Below are 17,791 nucleotides of genomic sequence, written 5' to 3'. Positions count from 1 at the left end.
TAAATGACCTGATTCTTTAACAAATTTTCAAATATCAATAAATATTTGATGTCCTTGTGTTTATTCTGAGATTACTGAGAGTAATGTGGCCAGTTTTACATTACTTAAAAAAGATTTATTTTGTGGGGCAAAATTTACTAAAATTTTACTTTCTTCAAGCAAAATTCCAGCATAGAGTATTTAAAAATACTACTTTCCTATGAGGAGTTGTGAGCGAGGACACTACTTCTGTTATGTCCGAGCGGGCAACAGCCAATGTTATAAGACGGATGATGCCAAGGTGACCGCCTGAGAAGAGACTGCTGCCCTGAGCCAGAGCGCCTACGTCCTCTTCTACGCCCGGGAGGGTGCATGGGAAGGGGGTGCTGGGGGATGGGCAGCAGCCCCCGTCGGCGCTGACCCCACAGACCCCGGGCAGCCTGCAGGGGATGCCAGCGGCAGAGCTCCTGGGTCGGAGGAGTCCCCGAGGGACACAGAAGTCGAAGGGATGAGCTTCGAGCAGTGGAGACGCCTGCAAGAACACAGCCGACCGAAGCCGGCCTTGGAGCTGCGGAAAGTCCAGTCTGCCCTGCCTGCCGGCGCAGTCGTGATTCACCAGTCCAAACACGGAGGAGGGAGAAACCGCACGCCGCCCCAACAGGAGCAGGAGCGGCTCGACCGTCCCAGCACGGACACCCCGCCTCCGGGGCCGAAGAACGTCGGCAACGGCCCTTGTGCCAGCGGGAGGGCCAGAGCCACCAAGGGGAAGAACAAGAAGCCGCGGCCATCTCGGGCTGTGGCGGTAGGTCGGCTCTGACGCACATGCGTGCAGACGCCCAGGCACACGCTGCGTGCGGCACGCCCTGTGTGACGCACCGAGAGTTCCGACGAGGAGCGAGTTCCTCTCGGCCGTGTGCATGATGCAGCCTCCTGGGAAAAGGCAGGGCCTGCAGTGTGCCTAGGGTCTCGTGTTCACTTGGAACCCACTCGTGCCTGAGAGGCTGAGCTCTCTCAAGGGCTGGCTTTGCTGAAAAGTCACTGGAGGGGATGGGGTGATGGGGTGCACGAGCGGGTCTGGGCACGGTCCGAGGGCCTCCCACTTCTGCGAGGGTGGGAGAGTCCTCTCTGGATGGGACTTTGGGTGTGGGTTTGCCTTTCTTTTCCTGTCTCCGTTCCCTGGCAGCACCGCTGGCCTCGGATGAGTGACGCGGCCTGGAGACGCCTCACACAACGCTCCCAGCCAGCCAAGCAAGGAGACGATCTCCGGAGCCCTTCGAGGGTCAGGGAAGAGCGGCTGCAGGTCCACGGACCGTCTGCTTCCGGCCGGTCAGGCTCTCGAAAATGCCCCAAACATCGAGCAGCATCCGGGGAGAAGATGGGCAAGTAGTCTTTATGGGTGGCTGTCCTTGGGAGGCCTCGTGCTACTTTGCAGAGGGTCCGGCAGGAATGAGGTGGGGATGCGTGGGTCCCTGGCAGGACACTTGTCCACAAAGATCCCTGGGGCTCCATGTCCGGTGCAAGGAGTATGCTGGAGAAGCTCCAAGTGCCAAACAGGAGAAGCGATCCACAAGGCCATGAGCACCACCACCAGCACCACCAGCACCACCAGCACCCACACGAAGGCCAAGGGGAGAAAGGCAACCCAACCAGTCCCAAAGAAACTTCTCCACCAGCATCGCACCGGTGCCTGAGTGGAGATATGTCGCGCCACGTTCATTTCTGAAAGCAAAGGTCCTCCCCGCACTGAGGAAAGACCCTAGCCTATCCTAGAGTGTGATAGCAAGACAACTGGACTTCCGACTCTGCCCGTCCTGTCTGGCAGTCTCATCCAGTTGGGCCCCGGACAAACGCCTCTGGACGCCAGGAGATGCGGCCGGCCTCTGAAGTTCCTGGGGCGGTGGGGAAGCTGTCCTCCCCTAGCTGCTTTCGCGACTGCCTCATGGGCCCGTGACCCGCTGGAGGGGCACCTGAGGCCCCTTATCGACCACCTCTTGCGTTTTCTTTCTTTGGCTTGGCTGATGGCTTCAAACCCCAAACCCTCCATCAAACGGCAGACCGGGAATTTGCGATGGAACATCTCCGACCTCGAGGGCCAACTCTGGCTCCTGACTGCGCTAGTCGGCGTGGCAAGGAACAGAGAACGTTCCGATGGCTTGTTTCCCCCGCATGGCTACCTACGCCGCACCATGCCCTCCGCACGTAGAGAGGACAAAGAATGATGAGCAGTATCTTCCCCCGAGAACACGAACAAGCGTGCCCTGCACGAGGAAGCGGAGCCACCCACGGTCCGCCCTCATCATCACCACGCATCTTCCTCCGCCCCATCGTCTCAAATGGACTTACTGCTTGCCCCATCCACACCCTCTGAAGAAGGAGGAGGAGGAGGAGGAGGAGGAGAAGAATGTCGATTGGGGTGGCGTGACAGAGGGAATGGGAAGGTGGCCTTATGCTGGGCGAAATCCGTGCAAAAGAGAGAAAAATCCTGGCTGATCTCGCTTCTCTGTGCCATGGGAAGGAGGTAAGAGGACAGCAAGGGTGTGAGCACTTGGATCATAAAGCACAAAGCGGTAGGCTCCTAGGATGGGATGGGGGGAGCGGGAGGTGGGAGGGGTGCAATAGGCTAAGGAAGAAAACGGGGTCAGGGCCCTTCTTTCCTAGTAAGGACCAACGGAATCAACACTCCAGCTATGGTAAACCTGTGGACGGTCAAACCCCCATAGTCCTGGAAGGCGAGCATAATGTCCAGGACGGGAGAGCAAACAAACACACATGTCACACACCGAGAAGGAAAGCAACAGTCATCCTCCTCCAGGAGGGAAACCTTTTTTATACCTTGAGTTATAGCACGTTTTGAGCCCTGGAATTGGAAAGACGACTGTATGAGTCAACTAGTGTATATAAAATAGAGAAACAGAATAAAAGCAACAAAGAATAACAAAATAGACACAAAATTAAAAAAAAATGAAAAAAGAAATGGAAAAAAAAAAAAAAAACAACCCTCAAAAACCCAAGACAAACCAACCGGGGGCGGGGGGCGGGGGGGGGGGTGTGTGGAATGGAAGAAGGAAAAGGAAGAAAAAACGGCAGCGGAGAGAGAGAAGGAGCTGCAGAAATGAATCCAAAGTTTCAGGAAGCCTATGCCTTTCTAAATGAGCTCACTTTGGGTCTTGAGCAACGGCCCTGAAGGGAGAAAAGCATATGTGGCACTCTGCTGGCATCTTTTGGTGCTAGGACCCTGAACGCTAGAAGAGTGGCCAGTGAGAACGCATAGAAATTGGGGAGGACCTCACTGGAGAGCAACGTTGAGGCAAGGGTTGATTGTTGTCCGGGGAGGGGTTGTCCTCAGGCAGGGGTCTGGGGTGGGGAGACCCCTAAAGGGGAGAGGGTCAGTGGGCAGACATATGTTTCCACAAATGTGTTAGGATGTGAATGCTGAGCCCACGAAAGTCCTGTGCAGCCGGCATTTGTGTGCTGAACTTGGAAGCCCTGCAGTGAATCTCTAGCGGGCGAGGCTGGAAGGCCCAATGCCCCCGAATCATTTGCATCCTGAGCCCTTTGGTCCAGGGGGTCATGTCGGAAGTGCGTGTGGGGCCTCGTCAAGGGGAATTCCCCGAGAAAAGTGTGGGTGGTTGGATGGCGGGAGTGGGAGTGGGCACGCCCTCGGCCGCCTCAGCCAATGAGGAGCCTGCACGTGCGGGGGTGCGGCTGTGGGGAAGCCCCCAGAGGCCCGAGGGGGCGGGGCCCAGGCCCTTTTAGGAAGCTGGACCGCCTGAGGAAAGGAGGCATCAGTGTGCAGCTGCAGGTAGGAGATGGAAACCCTCGTGGGCCTTGTGTGCAGAGCCCCAGGGGCTGCTTCTGAGTAAGGGGAGGTGCGTGTCCATCTCCCTTCGACGTCTTCCCCGGAGGGTAAGGTTGTGGGCCCAGCGCCGCTGGTGCGGATGCCCTTCGGGGACCCTCTGTCCCTGAGGGGCCGTCGCCGGCGCTTGGGCGTCCCCAGCGGGGTGACTTGGCTCCTGGGTCAGCAGGGCTGACGCCTGGCCAGAAAGGCACCCTGAGTTGGAAGGGGCCGTGGGGGGTGGGGGCTGGGCTTCAGAATCGGGAACACCTGCTACGTGAATGCGGCGCTGCAGTGTCTGAGCCACACACCGCCCCTGGCCAGCTGGATGGTGTCCCAGCAGCACGCCACCCTCTGTCCGGCCCGCAGCGCCTGCACGCTCTGTGCCATGCGAGCTCACGTGACCCGAGCCCTCCTTCACGCGGGAGAGGTGATCCGGCCCCGCAAGGACCTGCTGGCGGGCTTCCACAGACACCAGCAGGAAGATGCCCACGAGTTTCTGATGTTCACTCTGAATGCCATGCAGCCAGGGTGCTCGAGTGCATCCCAGCCGTCGAGCCATGCCTCCGAGGACACCACCGTCATCCGTCAAATCTTCGGTATGTAAGGTTTTCACAAAAGTCGATCAGGGTCCTTGGCTAAGAGGAGACTGTGCCTTGAACTTGCTGGTGTAATAAACTGCACTCCACTATCTGCACGCCAAAGCCTTTGACTGTGTGGATCACAATATATGTGGAAATTTCTGAAGCAGATGGGAATACCAGCCCACCTAGCCTGCCCTTGAGAAACCTGTATGCAGGTCAGGAATCAACAGTTAGAACTGGACATGGAACAACAGACTGGTTCCAAATAGGAAAAGGAGTATGTCAAGGCTGTATATTGTCACCCTGCTTATTTAACTTATATGCAGAGTACATCATGAGAAACGCTGAGCTGGAGGAAGAACAAGCTGGAATCAAGATTGCTGGGAGAAATATCAATAACCTCAGATATGCACATGACACCACCCTTATGGCAGAAAGTGAAGAGGAACTAAAGAGCCTCTTAATGAAAGTGAAAGAGGAGAGTGAAAAAGTTGTCTTAAAGCTCAACATTCAGAAAACTAAGATTATGGCATCCAGTCCCATCACTTCATGGCAAATAGATGGGGAAACAGTGAAAACAGTGTCAGATTTTATTTTTGAGGGCTCCAAAATCACTACAGATGGTGATTGCAGCCATGAATTTAAAAGATTCTTACTCCTGGAAGGAAAGTTATGATCAACCTAGACAGCATTATTAAAAAGCAGAAACAGTACTTTGTCAAAAGATCTATCTAGTCAGAGCTATGATTTTTCCAGTATTCATGTATGGAGGTGAGAGTTGGACTATAAAGAAAGCTGAGAGCTGAAGGATTGATGCTTTTGAACTGTGGTGTTGGAGAAGACTCTTGAGAGTCCCTTGGACTGCAAAGAGATCCAACCAGTCCATCCTAAAGGAGATCGGTCCTGGGTGCTCATTGGAAGGACTGATGTTGACGGTGAAACTCCAATACTTTGGCCACCTGATGTGAAGAGGTGAGTCATTTGAAAGACCCTGATGCCTGGAAAGATTGAGGGCAGGAGGAGAAGGGGACCACAGAGGATGTGATGGTTGGATGGCATCACCAATTCAATGGACATGGGTTTGGGTAGACTCGGGAGTTTATGATGGACAGGGAGGCCTGACCTGCTGCGGTTCATGGGTTCACAAAGAGTCGGACTCAACTGAGTGACTGAACTGAACTGACTATCTGCATTGTCCTTCTGAGTGAATTTGTTTCCTAGAACGCGTGGCTACAACAGATTTGCTAAATGAGGGAAAAGCACAGTTTGATTCCCTACCTGACAAGCTCCAAGGTATGCCGGCTGTACCCCATTGCTTCAGATAGCCATTGGTTCCTTGGAATTAACTCTGGACGCCTATTCTGAAATGGCGAAAAGTCCATAGATTTTTCAGTTCCATCTTCTGTTTCAGTTATTTGTGACTGTGATCAAGGTTGTATAGTAGTTTAGAAAATTTTATTCCAAGCAGAGCAGCTGTCCTCTGTGTCTAATGGGTTAAACATCCAGTGGAGAATCTGATGGTGGATACTGGGGGCTTTTTTCTAGGAATTGAAATGGATATGGTCACTGTGGCACAGAATAGAGGCATTCCCTACCACCCCCCGCCCCCTGCCCCAGAAGACCTAAAAGCCAGATGACACTCTTATTCTTCTAGCATGGCTCCAAGGAGTCGGGCACACCCTAGGCATGAGAGCAGGCATGGCTGGATCAGAGCATCACAAGTGCCATCTGCAGATAGGCTGAGCACTGAGATTTTCCGTGACTTAACATTCATGAACAGTATGAAAAAGCAAAAAGATATGACACTGAAAACCCCCTCAGGTTGGTGGGAGTCCGGTGTGCTATTGGAGAAGAGTGGAGAAATAGCTCCAGAAAGAATAAAGAGGCTGAGCCAAAGTGGAACCAGCGCCCAGTTGTGGAGGTGTCTCGTGGTGAAAATAAAGTCGGATGCTGTAAAGAACGATATTGCCTAGGAACCTGTAATGTTAGGTCCATGAATCAAGGTACATTGGAAGTGGTCAAACAGGAGATGGCAAGAGTGAACATCGACATTTTAATCAGTGAACTAAAATAGATGGGAATGGACGAATTTAATTCAGATGACCATTATATTTATTACGGTGGGCAAGAATCCCTTAGAAGAAATGGAGTAGTCCTCAAAGTCAACAAAAGAGTCTGAAATACAGTACTTGTATGCAATCTCAAAAATGACAGAATGATCTCGGTTCATTTCCAAGGCAAACCATTCAATATCAAAATAATTCAAGTCGATGACCCAACTACTAATGCTGGAGAAGAACAAGACCTTCTAGAATTAACACCAAAAAAAAAAATTTTTTTTTTTCATCATAGGGGTTGTTGTTCAGTTGCTCAGTCGTGTCTGACTCTTTTGTGACCCTATGGACTGAAGTACAGACTCTGTCCTTCAATATCTCCCAAAGTTTGCTCAAACTTATGTCCATCGAGTTGGTGATGCCATGCAACTGTCTCATCCTCCGTCATCCTCTTCTCCTCCTTCCCTCAGTCTTTCCCAGCATCAGGGTCTTTTCTAATGAGTCAGCTCTTTGCATCAGGTGGCCAAAGCATTGGAGGTTCAGTTTTAGCCTCAGTCCTTCCAGTGAATATTCCAGGTTGATTTCCTGTCAGATTGACTGGTTTCATGTCCTTGCCGTCCAGGAGACTCTCAAGAGTCTCCTCCAGCCCAACAGTTCGAAGGCATCAATTCTTTTGTGCTCAGTCTTTTTTATTGTCCAACTCTCACGTCCATTCGCAACTACTGGGAAAACCACAGATTTGACTATATGGACCTTTGTAGGCAAAGTCTTTCTGCTTTTTCATATGCTGTCTAGGTTCATCCTAGCTTTTCTTCTAAGGAGCAAGCATCTTTTAATTTCATGGCTGCAGTCAACAAACTACAGTGATTTTGGAAACCAAGAAAATAAAGTCTGTTACTGTGTCTGTTTTCCATTCTATTTGCCATGAAGTGAAGGGACCAGATGTCATGATCTTCATTTTTTTTTTTTTTATGTTGAGCTTTAAGCTAGCTTTTTCCCTCTCCTATTTCACCTTCATCAAGAGACTCGTTTTTTCCTCTTTGCTTTCTGCCATAAGGGTGGTGTCATCTGCATATCTGAGGTTATTGATATTTCTCCCGGGAAATCTTGATTCCAGCTTGTGATTCATCCAGCCCGGCATTTTGCATGATGTATTCTGCATATAAGTTAAATAAGCCGGGTGACAATATACAGCCTTGACATACTCCTTTACCAATTTCAAACCAGTCAGTTGGTTCCATTTCATGTTCTAACTGTTACTTCTTGACCTGCATACAGGTTTCTCAGGAGGCAGGTAACGGGATCTGATATTCCCATCTCTTGAAGAATTTTCCAGTTTGTTGTGATCCACACAGTCGAAGCCTTTAGCATAGTCAAGGAAGCAGAAGTAGATGTCTTTCTGGAACTCTCTTGCTTTTTCTATGATCCAAAGGATGTTGGGAATTTGATCTCTGGTTTCTCTGCCTGTTCTAAATTCAGCTTGAACATCTGGAAGTTCTTGGTTCACATACTCTTGAGCCTGGCTTGGAGAATTTTGAGCATTATTTTGCTAGCATGTGAAATAAGTGCCATTGTGCAGTAGTTTGAACATTCTTTGGCATTGCCCTTCTTTGGGATTGGAATGAAATCTGACTTTTTCTAGTCCTGTGGCCACTGCTGACTTTTCCAAATTTGGGGGGCATATTGAGTGCAGCACTTTCACAGCATCATCTTTTAGGACTTGCAATAGCTCAGTTGGAATTCCATCACCTCCACTAGCTTTGTTTGTAGTGACTGGAATGCAAAAGTAGGAAGTGAAGAGATACCTAGAATAACAGGTAGGTTTGGTCTTGGAATACAAAATGAAGCATGGCAAAGGCTAACAGAGTTTTGCCAGGAGAACATGCTGGTCATAGCAAACACCCTCTTCCAACAGCACAAGAGATGACTACATATGGACATCAACAGACGGTCAATATTAAAATCAGATTGATTATATTCTTTGCATCCAAAGATGGAAAAGCTCTATACAGTCAGCAAAAACAAGAAAAGGAGTTAACTATGGCTCAGATAATGAGCTCATTATTGCAAAATTCAAACTTAAATGGAAGAAAGTAGGGAAAACCATTAGGCCATTCAGGCATGATGTAATCAAATCCTTATGGTTATACAGTGGAGGTGACAAATAAATTCAAGGGATTTAGGTCTGATAGAGTGTCTGAAGAACTATGGGTGGAAGTTCATTAAACTTTACAGGAGGCAGTGACCAAAACCATCCCTAAAAGAAAGAAATGGCTGTCAGAGGAGGCCTTAAAAAGAGCCGAGAAAAGAAGAGAAGTGAAAGGCAAAGAGAAAAGGAAAGATATACCCATCTGAAGGCAGAGCTCCAAAGAATAGAAAGTAGAGATAAGAAAATCTTCTTAACTCAACAATGCAAAGAAATAGAGGAAAGCAACAGAATGGGAAAGGCTAGAGAGCTCGTTGAGAAAGCTGGAGATACGCACGATGTGATAGTTGCCAAGCTACATTTTATTTGGGGCAAAATGAGGACTGAGCCCAGGAGACGGCACCTCAGATAACTCTGAGAGACTGCTCCAAAGAGGCAGTGGGGGGAGGTCAAAATATAGGATTTTGGTGAATGGGGAGTTCCGTGCAATCAAGCACTTATTTTACAAAAGGTTTTCTGCTGGTCATGAGGAGCTGATGTCACCATGAAGGGATTTAGTGATTTTTCTAGATATGAAGAAATGTAAGAGTTGGGATCAAGAAATCAGTTCCTGAAAATATCTGACTATCTAAAAGACCCGTTCCAGCAGTTTCCCTGGAGCAGAGTGCCTGGCTCTCCACCCTGAATTCCCCTCAGTGGATGCTGACAGTCGGCAGCTTCAGCAGCACAGGGGTCAATCTCCGCTGAGGCAGCTGGCAAATCCCCTGTTGCAGGTCAGTCTCTGGCCAATGCTCGTCACAAGTGCCAATTTGTAGCTGACATAGATATCACGTGGACGTAGTCGAGAAAATACTGAAAAGGTAAAGCAGAGATGTATTAAAGCGCGCTATGTTAGGTTGTCAACCGCAAGTTGGCACTTGCAATGGTCACTTGCCTTCCACCTCTACAAGGATCAAATAATGTGCTGCTGCAGCTGCTGATTTTCAACGCCCCCTGAAAGGAGTTCAGGCTGGAGAGCAGAAGTGAAGCCCCCTGTGCTGTGGAAAAATCTGGTGGAACACGTCTTCAGATAGATATTTTCAGGAGTCAAGTTTATAAGGCCAATTCTTGTATCTCCTGGTATCTAGAAAAGGGCTAAAATCCTTCATGGTGGTTAAGTCGACAGGTTTTATATTTAAGGAACCAGAACTCATTATACTTTGGCTTTCCCATTGAGAAATGGAATATTTCCTGCCATGTCAGTAACAAATGACTTCACAGTCATCAGTGATTGCAGCCACCAGCCAAAGGTGAGCTGGTGAAGCCCTGAGGGGACTCAGGAGGGAAAGACTATCTGCCCTCTGGCAGCCTTCAGACTGCAGCTATGCCCCATGGTGAGCCCCGAGGGAACTCAAGACGTGAAAATGCGGTAGGATGTAGATGAGTCCCAGGCTGCACACCTGGTGATTGTCAAGGGGAGTAAGGTTGAAGCTCTGCTCTCACCCAGACACTCCAAGAACAAAGCTAGTGGCAAACACTGAGCTCTGCTGAAGTAGAGATACAGTGCCCACTCCTTAGGTCAAGGAGGACTTCTCTGTGCACACATGTGCAGGAAGGCTTGTTGAGGGTCAAAAAGGGAAGGGAGTCCCACCCCATAAGTGTGGACATACACCTACAGGCTTGTGTGGTGGAATCCATATTAGCAGAAATTTGCACAAGCATCTTAGGGGTGAAGGACCAGCCAGGTGTGAGAAAAGAAGCAAAATAATTGGCCAAATGTAAACTAAGACCCTATATAAGGACACTCCTATATAAGTGTTTTAAATCAGCTTCTTACTGCACTCCCCGTTCAGGACACCGTGTTCCTCTCCCAGTGTGTGTTACTGTCATGCTTCTGACATAAATAAATTATTTCTCTGAGTGCTCTCCTATATGTTGCTCTGTGTCTCTATATAAAAATCTTTGCACTTGTTCTGCAGTGTTTGCCTCCTTGAAACATTTTTGCTTTCAAATGGAGTAAGAATCAAGGAACTTCGCTTGTAGCCTCTAGCCACTGGTGGACTGGCAGCTGGGTTCATTTCCTAGATGGGGAAATAAGATCCTACTTCAAGACTAAGACTGTGCCCCCAATGCAGGGGGCCTGGGTTCCGTCCCTGGTCAGGGAATTAGGTCCCACATGCCACAACTAAAATGTCCCACGTGCCACAGCCCAGTCTTGGCACAGCCAAATAAATAAATAAGTAAAGACTGCTATTCCTTCCAGGACAAAACCACAGGATCCTGTCCCCAAACAGCTGAGATGCGTATCAAAGGGATGATTTCAGTGAGCCCAGCCTCTTGCATCTTCCCACACAGAAAAGTGCTGAATTCATTCACTCGAGATATCTGGCTTTCTTTTAATTAACAATAATCTTTGATGTTCTGACTACTTGCCCTTTGTGCAAAACCTCTATATAACCTGGCTCTCTCCTCACCTCAGAGCAGTCCCCTCAGGTTTTCTTGAGGTGCTGTCTCCCTGTTTTGAAATCCTAAAAATTCCTGCTGAAGAAAAGGTAACGCTAAACTTTTAGGTTGTGCAGAATTTTTAAGCCAGCACTTTACTGTCTTTAAGGAATAAAATTATTTCTTAGGGGCTTCTGTGGTGGCTCAGATGGTAAAAAGTCCACCTGTCAATGCAAGAGATTTGGGTTTGATGCCTGGGTCAGGAAGATCCCCTGGAGAAGGAAGTGGCAACCCACTCCAGGATTCTTGCCTGGGAAATCCCATGGACAGAGTCTCAGAGAGTCAGACACACTGAGTGACAACAGCATCTGCAACAACAACGAGCTCTGCCTAAACTTGCTTGTGTCCCATCCATCACCTTATCTGTCCATGGAGAAGGATTTGTGTGGACCTGAGAAGATGTGGGAAACAGTGGAAACAGTGTCAGACTTTACTTTTTTGGGCTCCAAAATCACTGCAGATGGTGACTGCAGCCATGAAATTAAAAGACACTTACTCCTTGGAAGGAAAGTTATGACCAACCTAGATAGCATATTGAAAAGCAGAGACATTACTTGGCCAACAAAGGTCCATCTAGTCAAGGCTATGGTTTTTCCAATGGTCATGTATGGATGTGAGAGTTGGACTGTGAAGAAGGCTGAGCACTGAAGAATTGATGCTTTTGAACTGTGGTGTTGGAGAAGATTCTTGAGAGTCCCTTGGACTGCAAGGAGATCCAACCAGTCCATTCTGAAGGAGATTGGCCCTGGGATTTCTTTAGAAGGAATGATGCTAAAATTGAAACTCCAGTACTTTGGCCACCTCATGTGAAGAGTTGACTCATTGGAAAAGACTCTGATGCTGGGAGGGTTTGGGGGCAGGAGGAGAAGGGGATGACAGAGGATGAGATGGCTGGATGGCATCACTGACTCAATGGATGTGAGTCTGAGTGAGCTCTGGGAGTTGGTGATGGATAGGGAGGCCTGGTGTGCTGTGACTCATGGGGTCGCAAAGAGTCGGACATGACTGAGTGACTGACTGACTGAGAAGATGTGTATTCTGGTTGCATTGGGTGGAATGTTCTATATATGTCTGTTAATTTAATTTGGTCTAAAGTTTGGTTTAATTCCAACACGTCATTCTTGATTTTCTGTTTGGATGATCTATCCATTGCTAAGAGTGAGATGCTGAAACCCCCTACATTGTTGTAATGTTGTCTGTTTATTTCCTATAGATGTGTTATTATGTGCTTAAAATACTTAGGTGATCAAATGTTGTTTTATATATTTGCATATGCGTGTGTGTGTGTGTATGTATACTTTTTGATGTATTAACCCTTTGTCATACAATGGCCTCCTTTGATGTTTGTTATCATTTTTTCTTAACGTCTATTTTGTCTGATGTAAGAATTACTATGCCCCCTTTCTTTCTGTTTTCATTCCTGTGAAATACCTTCATCTAGCCCCTCAATTTGAGCCTTTGTGTATCCTTAAAGCTGAAGTGAGTTTCTTGTAGACAGCATAGAGTTGGGTCTTTTTTTTTTTTTTTTTAAGCATCAGTGTCTTTTTATTAGTGAACCCACTCTATTTGCATGTAGACTGGGTATTGATATGTAAGAACTGACTCCTGCCATCTGAGTGATTGCTTTCTGGTTGTTTTTTGTTTCAATTGATTCCCTTTCCCTTTGTTTCTGCCTACTTTTGTAAATTGGTGGCTTTTCATCCTGGTATTGTTTCCCCTTTCTATATTCCTTGCATCTACTCTAGATTTTTACTGCGGTTACCATGGAGCTTACATTAAAATTTTATACCTAAAACAGTTTGTCTTGTGCTGATTGCAACCTGGCTTTTTTAGCCAATTAAGTGGCTCCGCCATGTAACTCTTCCTCTGCAATGTTCTGATGTTCCGGGTCTCTCTTTTATTCTGTGTGTTTGGTAATAAGGTGTATTAGCTGTAGTTACTTTCAGTCATCCTTTCCTTGAACCTTTATACTTGAAGTTGTTAATATACCATTCTTCTAAGTAACTGGAATTAACTAAATCTGACTATACATTTTTACCTTACTAGTGTGTTATATACTTTTGTGTGTGTTCATGTGTTACTTTGCGTCTTTTTTATTCTGCTTGAACTTCAGCATTCTTTGCAAGGCAGGTCTGGTGGTGATGAACTCCCTCAGCGTTTCTTTAGGAAAACCTTTATTTTCCCTTCATATTTGAAGGATAAGTTTGGTGAATAGAATTTTCCTGGTTGGCAATTTTTATTGCTCTACCCTCTGAATATTTCATTTTACTCTCTCCTGGTCTGTAGTTTTCTTCTGAGAAATCCCCTGATAGCCTCGTGGGGTTTCCTGTGTCAGTTATAGTCATGCCTGTAAGTAAATCAGACATTCCTATTTTAGATAGGAAAATTTAATCAGTATTTTGGAACAACAGTAAGGAAAATTGTCGTGGTCTGGGCTCTGGTTGGAAAAGAATTTCCTGACATGAGACAGAGTGAGAGGGAAATAAAGTTTCTTAGCATGAGAGACGCTATTAGAACAGTGGGCCAGATCAAGAGAGAACCATCTTTGAACAGGGGCCCTTAGTCCAATTTTATACCCAGGGTACAGGGAGCAGAATGTGGGTCATTGCTGATTGGATGGGGGGGGGGGGGTTGCGGAGAGTAAAGCGAAGACCTTCTCCCTATGGGCTAGGAAGGGAGACAGGTTGTACTGCTCAGGAGGACCTGAAATCCGTTAGTAGTTACACCATGGGGGAGGGAAGGACGATCAGGGTCTGGTTCTCGTTCCTGTATTCTGTTCCCCCTCTATTTTCTCTGCTCTTCCGTCCTTGGGTCTCCACCTTCCTCCCTCTCTTTATTTTTAGGGCCAATTCTTTGGCCCCCTTTGATACCCTGCTCACGTCTAACCATCTACCTATTTCCCTTCTCAGGCATTTGGGAACCCGGTCTCAGGGGAAAAGGGGAGATGACCACTCTGGCTTCTTCAGGCTGTAGGGGCTTCGTGGTCTCTAGGTTCCCTTTGCCTGCTCTCTGCCAGGATGCATTTACAGAAGGAGATGAGAGTCCATGGAATGATAAGGCGGCTTGTTTCAGCGTTGTCTGGGTGTTGGCCAGGGAATATTCTTGTCAAACTATCACTTGGAGATTTGCTGTATTCTAGAAGAAGCCAACTTAGCAAGAAAGTTAAAGAGACATGGCCCAAAGATTGAGAGAAGCTGAAAAGCTCCCGAAGAGCTAGCCAGGAGAACCAGGGCCAGACATTGGGTCGTGACATTAGTGTTTCTCTAGGTGCAAGAAGAGGCGAGAAGTTGGGCTCATAAAAACCTTTACCTGAAAACATCCGACTCCCTGAAGGCCGGTTCTTCTGGGTTTTTCCCAGAGCACAGAGTGCCTTATTTCTGATCTCCACCCTGAACTCCTTTCAAGGTCAGCAGCTTGCAGTGGTCATGATGTAATCTTTGTAGAGACAGCTGGCAAGGGCCAACTTCCAGTCAGCAGGGTCCCTTCATAACCACATGTTTGACCATGCTTTGGGGGCATTTCAGGGCCCTGGTGTCCCAGGTCTAATGAAGATTCCATTGACAGGCTATTGTGTGCTGTTACTAGACCAGACCTTGCAAGTAGCAAAAGTCTCAGGACCATACCTGTCTTACTAGCCTCTTGGCCCAGGAGAATATTCCCTCTTGTTGCTTCTTTCCATATCTAGAGTTACATTATTACATTCATTGATCTCATAAGTTCAGTTCAGTTCACTTCAGTCACTCAGTCGTGTCCAACTCCTTCCAACTCCATGAATCGCAGCATGCCAGGCCTCCCTGTCTATCACCAACTCCTGGAGTTCCCTCAAACTCACATCCATCGAGTCAGTGATGCTATCCAGCCATCTCATCCTCCTTCATCCCCTTTTCCTCCTGCCCCCAATCCCTTCCAGCATCAGAGTCTTTTCTAATGAGTCAATTCTTTGCATGAGGTGGCCAAAGTACTGGAGTTTCAGCTCTAGCATCATTCCTTCCAAAGAACACCCAGGACTGATCTCCTTTAGGATGGACTGGTTGGATGTCCTTGCAATCCAAGGGACTCTCAAGAGTCTTCTCCAACACCACAGTTCAAAAGCATAAGGAACTGCATATCAGCATTTTATCACGTCAGCCACACATTTAGTTATGTAAGAAACAATCTCCTGAAACAAGCAACATGGAAAATAATATAGCTAGCAGGTATTAGTAAGGTCACAAGCAAGAATTTAAGTCAAGAACTTTCATTAGGTAGAGCCCAGTATACCCCAGGTCATCTGACACAGTTAAGTGAATATAGCCAGGTGTTAATCTCCTGATTGTACATCATGGAGGATCTGACCTTTATCCAAAGATTGGTTACTAAGATAAGCTTTAGAAAAAAACGTAGAGTGTCCTTTTAAATAACTTAACTAATTAAACCTTTTAGCAATATAACATAACAGCAAGAAACTATCTCAGAAGTGGGTCATGGTAAACACAGACCTTAACTAACAAAACTAGAACTTAATATTAAGTGAAATATATATTTTTTGTCATTGTGAGGGCATTAGCCCTGAAGCCAGGGAAGGCTTTAACCCATCAAATAAAAATGAGGTTTGTTAGGGAGCCGGGAAAAGCCAATCGGCTGCCTTGGATTTCCCATAGCTCTGACTCCTTGATTTACAGCTACTGTTCATGCATTTTTAATTCCCCATTTTAGGAGTAGACTGTTGCCATGTTTTAAGGACATCAGAATAGCAAACTCTAACAGTGAGGGGTTATTTTTTTGTGGAAGCAGAATGAGCTTTTACATGTTCCATAATCTTCAGATCAGATCAGATCAGATCAATTGCTCAGTCGTGTCCAACTCTTTGCGACCCCACAAATCGCAGCACGCCAGGCCTCCCTGTCCATCACAAACTCCCGGAGTTCACTCAGAACCCACGTCCATTGAGTCAGTGATATCATCCAGCCATCTCATCCTCTGTCGTCCCCTTCTCCTCCTGCCCCCAATCCCTCCCAGCATCAGAGTCTTTTCCAATGAGTCAACTCTTCACATGAGGTGGCCAAAGTACTGGAGTTTCAATTTTAGCATCATTCCTTCCAAAGAAATCCCTGGGTTGATCTCCTTCAAAATGGACTGGTTGGATCTCCTTGCAGTCCAAGGGATTCTCAAGAGTCTTCCCCAACACCACAGTTCAAAAGCATCAATTCTTCGGTGCTCAGCCTTCTTCACAGTCCAACTCTCACATCCATACATGACCACTGGAAAAACCATAGCCTTGACTAGACGAACCTTTAATGCTTATTTACTTTACCAAAGTAACAAAAGATTTTAAAACAAATATAAATCACTTAAAGGCAAAGAAATTCATAATGTTTTGAAAGCCTCATTCTAAGAAAACTTTGTTCTCTTAACAAAGAGAGTAGACTAAATCCTGGTCTGGTGCCAGCTTACCAGATAACAAACAAACAAAATGTGTTTATCGGTGACTGTTGGAAGTCTTTTCCATAAATCTTGAAGTAGCAGTATTCTTGCAAAAGAATCAGAATGAGACCATAGAAGGCATGTTTAAAATCGGATTAAATTGCAATTGACATGCACAACGGAGTATTACTCAGCCATTAAAAAGAATACATTTGAATCAGTTCTAATGAGGTGGATGAAACTGGAGCCTATTATACAGAGTGGAGTAAGCCAGAAATAAAAACACCAATACAGTATACTAACGCATATATATGGAATTTAGAAAGATGGTAACAATAACCCTGTATACAAGACAGCAAAAGAGACACTGATGTGTAGAACAGTCTTTTGGACTCTGTGGGAGAGGGAGAGGGTGTGTTGATTTGGGAGAATGGCATTGAAACATGTATAATATCATATATGAAATGAGTCGCCAGTCCAGGTTCGATGCATGATACTGGATGCTTGGGGCTTGTGCACTGGGACGACCCAGAGGGATGGTACGGGGAGGGAGGAGGGAGGAGGGTTCAGGATGGGGAATACGTGTATACCTTTTGCGGATTCATGTTGATACATGGCAAAACCAATACAATATTGTAAAGTTAAAAAATAAAATAAAATACAATTAAAAAAAAGAAAAAGAATGTATATATGTGCATAACTGAGTCACTTTGCTATACAATAGAGATTGGTATAAAATTGTACATCAGCTATCCTTCAATAAAAAAACAATTAAAAAATTGCAATTGACAAAGTAGCCTGGTCATTCCTGTGATATGTAACACTTTAATATGATAACTAGAATTATAACTGACAACATTTTACCAGGACATATCAGATTTTCATGAATTTCACATAATTTCTAGGATATCTATATTAGTAACATCAACCATACAATGTAACCGCACAAGATTCACTACTCTTCCAACAATAATTCCCATGTAATTTAACATGTCAAATGAACTCAGGTAGTTTAATATCTCCCTTTGGGATGTCTCAGGGGCCCTCTGAAGCACCCCAAAGTTAGCCAGAAGTCAAATGATTTAGGAAATGTTTTCAATAAATATCAAACGGGTTTATAACACTCAGTCGCATAGGATCATATAAGTCGCTATGAAACAATAGTTACTCATTTAGCCAAAATTAACAAAAGATTTCAAAGGTAAACATAGATCACTTCAGAGATAAAGAAACTTAAAATCCAGTATCAAAGGCAGTTCACATGTCAAGAAAACTTGTATTTATGCACAAAACTCTTCTCTTGGGGTCC

This window comes from Bos indicus, unplaced genomic scaffold (genome assembly GCF_029378745.1).
Source record: "Bos indicus isolate NIAB-ARS_2022 breed Sahiwal x Tharparkar unplaced genomic scaffold, NIAB-ARS_B.indTharparkar_mat_pri_1.0 scaffold_95, whole genome shotgun sequence".
NCBI classification, from domain to species: domain Eukaryota; kingdom Metazoa; phylum Chordata; class Mammalia; order Artiodactyla; family Bovidae; genus Bos; species Bos indicus.
Note: the sequence above shows the minus strand (reverse complement) of the source record.